A 7,073-nucleotide genomic window follows, 5' to 3' on the forward strand; every position below is an offset into this window, starting at 1 on the left:
TCAAAAAAGAAAACTTGTTAGCATTGCGTCGGGCAGAGGGTGTATATGAGTTATTATTGTCCAGATACCTAATAAAAAGTTTGACTTGGCTTGGACTGCACTGATCCATAGCCTCTGTGAAAATATAAATGAAAACTAATACTGTAATCTTTTTTTCCATATTAAAGTATTTGGGAGACCTATTAATTGTTGAGACATCTAATGCTAGAATTTTGGTAATTTGAATTAGTATGACTTGTGAACATTGACAACAATGATATTGAAATCCAATTTAAACTTGTCCTAAGATACAAAGTGTGTTGAGCTCATTCGGGAGGATGTTCCCACTAATGGGAACTTTCCAAATTGTCATACTGATCTTGAGGAAGTGTCTCATCTAATAGAGTTCAACAAAATGTTGGTGTCTATAAATGTCCTCTACTTCAAGACTTGTCGGAGTGTAAACTTTATAAACTCAAAGACGAAATTTGAAGTACACCCACATAAATGGATTTTCAATCTTTGTGGTTTGTGGCTTTAGATATTCATTTGATTTGTGAGAGAGGAGATGAAGGCTAAATTGTCTCACAATGGGAGTGCCAATTTTGTTTGCAATATATTTTCTCAAATACAAATAATATATTGCAATTAAATAATAAATGAAAAGAATAATTTTATTCATAAAGATTGTTAGTGGAAATATGTTTATCCCTTGATTCCTCTATTATGATTTCTCCGTGATTCAAGGGTTGTTAGTGTCAGTCAAACTAAGGATGATGTGGACCTCCTTAGGATTTATATGATCTTTGTGAAAGGATTTTATAGATCTTGTTAAAATATTTGGTTGTCAAGAAGAGCGCACCCACGTCTCTATCACTTTATGAATATTTCATGAATATATGAACCTTAGAGATGCCTATTTAAGAAAATATACTACACTTAATATAAGTGTGAGCTTGAGTTTAGGGTAAGTAGTCTCCAAGAACCTTACATGAAATAGGTCTCATCTTGTGGAGACCCACATAATTTTGATATCTCAAATGTCGAATTCTTAAATGAAATTGGACTCATCTTATCCTGTGAATTTTTTTTGGGTTAAATATTTCACTTAACTGTCTTGTTGGATAGAGTTATATTGTGTGATCGACTATTCTATAAGAGGTCTTATGCTTAGAAATGTAGTATCTTTATAGAAGCCAATATCAACAAAGATAACACTCTAGCAAGTACTCAATAACATCTCCAAGCATATTTGGGGAAGTACTTTCACTCTCCCATCTAAACACGAACACGAGATACAATTTCTCTAAATTCTCAACAGTACAAAACATCTGCCTTTGAAAATCTATCGAGGCATGAACAATATGCTCATGCATACTAGCCTTAACTTTAGATTGAGCATAGCATTCATTATTTACAAGAATATACCACAAATAAGTAATTAGTATTGGAATCAGTCTCGAATATTTGAAATAGAGATGTGTTATAAGAACATAATCTAGCACTACATCTCTAAGAAATTCCAACTTCTAATAACATCGTGGAATCTCACGTAGAATGTATGATCCGCGAGGTAGCGTTTTAACAAGCAGCGAAGGGTCGTGAAACTTTTAATGTAGCACTGATTTACAAGTACCGTACATTGACTAGCTTCTCGGCACTCCCGATGAAGTACCTTAGCAAAGGTGCATCAATAAAATCAATGTCCATCCCAATTATTTCATAAATGATATAGCTGCTACTTCGCCTGTGCGAGCTGAGGTAGGCACCTATTAGTGCCTTAACCACATCAGCTACTCTCTTGTTTCTACTCTCCTTCTTTACCCCTACAACACATTTCTACTGAAGGCCTCAAGACCACTTTGCCAAAGTTATAAACTTGAGAATTATCACTAGGAATGATCCTCACTTTTAGATCGAACGGTTCATTTTGGATAAATCTCAGAATTTTACGAGCACATCCAAGCTTGAACAATGCAACATGGGAAATGATTTTATTTTTCTTAATTTTGGGAAGACCCTCATGATAATTTTCGTAAGTCTTAAACGATTGTATACTAATAGCATATATGAGAAAATAGTCGTCAAACTTCTCAAGTGATTCCAAATGAAAATTCCGGAGACATTTCTTAGTTGTCATTACTTCCAAAACCATAGCGATTGTGATACAAAGTTTTATCTTGTGGTGATTCAAAAGCATTCATTTAAACTTTATACGACATGGATGCTTTCCCTATAAGGTCTAATGGTTCTAGCACTGTAGATAGTTATTGGAGAAAGATTGTTGACCTCAAGAATCTTATGAATTTTAGGTATATACGAATGGTCGTGAATCCCCATACTCCGCCGAACAAATTCACTGCTATATATGTATACCTTAGAATTCAAAAGATTCTCATGTCAAGAATGTTTTGTCAATTACTATCTTTCGTGCTAGAACTTTTAGACTTTATAGGGTAAACATTCTTACTGAATAAACTTGAAAAAATGCTTTCAAATCATTTCAAACTAAAACTTTGTATCCCAAATGGTAAGATTTTGGAAGGAATGACAACAAAGAAATGCCTCTAGAAGTTTCATTTGGAATCACTTGGAATACTTGGAGATTCTTTTCTCAAATGTGATGTTCGTTTACAACTATTTAAGTCCTGGGAAAGTCAGCATGAGGGTTTAATCAAAATTAAGAAAAATAAAATTATTTCCAATGTTACACTTTGAAGTTCTGGATGCGCTCGTAAAATATGAAATTTATCCGTAATGAACCATTCGATCTTCTAATGTGAATCTTTCCTAATGATAATTCTCAAGTTCTTTGATAAAAATTTCCCTTTGCCTTCAATAAAAATGTATAGTAGGCTAAGGCACACGATTAGAAATAGTAAGAAGTAGTTAATATGTTTAGGAACTAATATGTGCCTACCTCAACTTGTGTGGGGAATCACCATTTATGAATTGGATTGGGTTGCACATTGAGTTTGTTGATTCATAGAAACTAGTTAATATCTGGTACTTCAAACCTTGCTACTTACAAGTTCCATGATCCTTCATAGCATGTTGAAACTCTAATTCACGAATCATATTCCACGATGATACAAACGCTAGGAATTCTTGGAGGTGCAGTGTTAGATTATATTGTTACAACACATATCTATTTGAAATATTTGAACTGACTCCATGAAAAATTATTGATTTGAGGTATACTTCTGTAAACAATGAATGATATGATCAATCTCCACTTAAGGCTGGCATGCACAAGCACCTTCTTCTGCAAAGACAGATATGTTGTCTTATTGAAGATTTTTGAGAAACTGGATCTTGTGTCCAATTTCGGATGGGAGGATGAAATGTTCTTGGAGATGTTGTTGGGTCCTTCTTTCGTGCGATCTCTTAAGACCTCTTCTGGAACCGTTGATTACACCTCAAACAATAAAACTCCAACTAATAAGAGAGTTAAGTGAGCAATGTGCCAAAAAGGTTATCTAAAAAGGAAATCAGTTTTTTTCATGAGACAGAGACTCGACATTTGTAGACATAAATATTGTGTGGGACTCTACCAGATGAGTCAAGCTTTAGTTAGAATTCTTGAAGACTAATCACAACTCACTATATAAAGGGTACTATATCCCTTAGAGAGGGATCTCAAAAATTCCATAAATTCATGGAACATTTACAAAGAGATCAAGATGTGGGCGGAATCTTCATGACAACAAATACTTCATGAAAATCAACAAAATCATCTTTACATGGAGATTAAATAAAATCCACTTTAGGTGGAAATTATCCTACAGAAGAATCCAGAAAGGGACAAAATTGTACGCAAACTGTTAATTAATAAAATATTCTTCTTTCTTTATATTTATTTTGTGGTTGGAGTTTATTTTCAATAAATAAAATTTGTTCCAATGAAATTTTGTCTCCTAGAACACTAACTAAAATTTGTAATTGATTTTGGGGTTTGATCCGAGTTGCAGAATTGGTCTTTGTGATTCAAGGTTTTTTAGTGTCAGTCAAACTAAGGATGATGTGGACCTCCATAGAAATTATTTGATCTATGTGAAAGGATTTTATGTATCTTGTTAAAATATTTTGTTGTCAAGAAGTGTGCTCCCACATCTCCATCACGTTATGAATATCTCATGAATATATGAAATTTTAGAAATGCCTATTCAAGAAAATATACTACACTGAATATAAGTTTGAGCTTGAGTTTATGTTAAGCACTCTCCAATAACCTTAAATGAAATGAGACTTATTTGGTAGAGTCCCACATAATTTTGATATCTCAAACGTCGAATTCTTAAATGAAATTGGACTCATCTTGTCCCATGAATTTTTTTTGTGTCAGATAGTTCACTTTACTGTCTTGTTGGATAGAGTTCTATTGTTTGATCGACTATTCTATAAGAGGTCTTATGCGTAGATATGTAGTATCATTATAGAAGCCAATATAAACAAATATCACACTCTAGCAAAGTACTCAATAACATCTCCAAGCACATTTGGGAAAGTAGTTTCAGTCTCCCATCGAAACGTGGATACGAGATCCAATTTCTCAAAATCCTCAACACTACAACATATCTGCCTTTGCAGATCTAGTGAGGCATGAACAATGTGCTCATGCATACTAGCCTTAACTTCAGATTAAGCATAACATTCATTATTTACAAAAGTTGACTACAAATAAATAATTAATAGTGGAATCAGTCTCGATTATTGCAATATATATGTGTTGTAACAACATAATCTAGCGCTATATCTCCAAGAAATTCCAAGTGCTAATAGCATCGTGGAATCTCAGGTAGCATGTAAGATCGTGAGTTAGCGCTTTAGCAAGCAGCGAAGGGTCGTGAAACTTGTAATGTAGCAGTGATTTCCAAGTACTGTACATTGACTAGCTTCTCAGCACTCACGATGAAGTGCCTTAGCATAGGTGGATCAATAAAATGAATCTCCAACCCAATCATTTCATAAATGATATATCTGCTACTTTGTCAGCCCGAGCTGAGGTAAGAACATATTAGTGCCTCAACAACATCAGCTACTCTTTTGATTCTTATCTCCTTCCTTACCCTACAACACAGTTCTACTGAAGGCATCAAGAACTCTTTTCCAAAGTTGTAAACTTGAGAATTATCACTATAATTTTCCCCATTTTAAGATCGAATGGTTCGTTACGGATAAATCCCAAAATTTTACGAGCACATCCAAGCTTGAACAATGCAGCATTGGAAATAATTTAATTTTTCTTAATCTTGAGAAGACCCTCATGATAATTTTCATGTCTTAAACGGTTGTATACCAATAGCATATCTGAGAAAAGATTCCCCAAGCTTCTCAAGTGATTCCAAATGAAAATTCTGGAGACATTTCTTTGTTGTCATTAATTCCAAAATATTAGCGGTTGGGATACAAAGTTTACTTTGTGGTGATTCAAAAACATTTTATAAAGTTTATTCGGCATAGATGCTTTCCCTATAATGTTTAAGGTTCTAGCACGGTAGATAGTTATTGGAGAAAGATTGTGGACCTCAAGAATCTCATGAAGTCTAGGTATGTACGTATGTTAATGAATCCACATACTCAGCCGAACAGATTCACTGCTATATATGTATACCTTAGAATTCATAAGATTCTCGAGGTCAAGAATCTTTTGCCAATAACTATTTGTCGTGTTAGAACCTTTAGACTTTATAAGGAATGCATTCATACTGAATAAAATTGAAAAGAATGCTTTCGAATCATTTCAAACTAACACTTTCCATCCCAACTAGTAAGATTTTGGGAGGAATGAAAACAAGGATATGCCTCAAGAAGTTTCATTTTGAATCACTTGGGAAACTTGGGGACTATTTTCTCAAATGTGATGTTAATTTACAACTTTTTAAGACTTATGAAAGTCAATATGATGGTTTACTCAGAATAAAAATAAAATCATTTCCAATGTTACACTTTGCAACTTTGGATGCGCTCGTAAAATATGAAATTTATCCGTAATGAACAATTCGATCTTCTAACGTGAATCATTCCTGATGATAATTCTCAAGTTCTTGTATTGAGAGTTCCCTTTTCCCTGCAATAAAAATGTATAGTAGGCTAAAACAAACGATTAGAAATAGTAAGAAGTAGTTAATGTAGTTGAGGAACTAATAGGTGCCTACCTCATATCGTTAGGGGAAGTAGCGGCTTTAACATTTATGAATTGGATTGGGTTGCACATTGATCTTGTTGATTCTGAGAAGCTAGTTATTGTCTGGTACTTTGAAACCTTTCTACTTACAAGTTCCTTGATCATTCATGGCTTGTTAAAACCCTAACTCACGAATCATATTCCACGATGAGATGAATGCTAGGAATTCTCGGAGATGCAGTGCTAGATAATGTTGTTACAACACATATCTATTTCAAATATCCAAACTGAATCCATGAATAATTATTGATATGAGGTATGCTTCTGTAAACAATGAATGATGTGCTCAATATGCACTTAAGGCTGGCATGCATAAGCACCTACTTCATGCCTCGACAAATCTGCAAAGACACATATGTTGTACTATTGAGCATTTTTGAGAAATTGGATCATGTGTCCACGTTTGGATGGGAGGCCAAAACGTGCTTTGAGATGTTGTTGGGTCCTTCGTTTGTGCAATCCCTTAAGACCTCTTCTGGAACAGGTGATTACACTCAAACAATAAAACTCCAACCAATAAGAGAGTTAAGTGAACTATGTGCCCACAAAGGTTATTTAAAAAAGAAATTTGTTTTTTTCATGAGACAGAGAATTTACATTTGTAGACATCAAAACTGTGTGGGACTCTAGCAGATGAGTCTAGTTTCAGTTAGAATTCTTGAAGACTAATTCTAACTCACACTATATAAAGGGTACTATATCCCTTAGAGAGGGATCTCAAAAATTCCATAAATTCATGGAACATTTAAAAAGAGATCAAGATATGGGCGTACTCTTCGTGACCACAAATACTTCATGAAAATCAACAAAATCCTCGTTACATGGAGATAAAATAAAAACCATTTTAGGTGGAAATTATCCTAGAAATGAATCAAGAAAGGGACAAAATTTTGTTCAAACTGTTAAT

The 7,073-nt window shown here is 34.0% G+C and overlaps 1 pseudogene; it reads right to left on the minus strand.

Annotated features, from left to right (window-relative positions):
• Positions 1 to 1,181: 1,181 nt before the first annotated feature.
• Positions 1,182 to 2,134, minus strand: LOC107017924 (annotated as a pseudogene).
• Positions 2,135 to 7,073: the final 4,939 nt, after the last annotated feature.

Source organism: Solanum pennellii, chromosome 1 (assembly GCF_001406875.1).
Source record: "Solanum pennellii chromosome 1, SPENNV200".
Lineage (NCBI taxonomy): Eukaryota > Viridiplantae > Streptophyta > Magnoliopsida > Solanales > Solanaceae > Solanum > Solanum pennellii.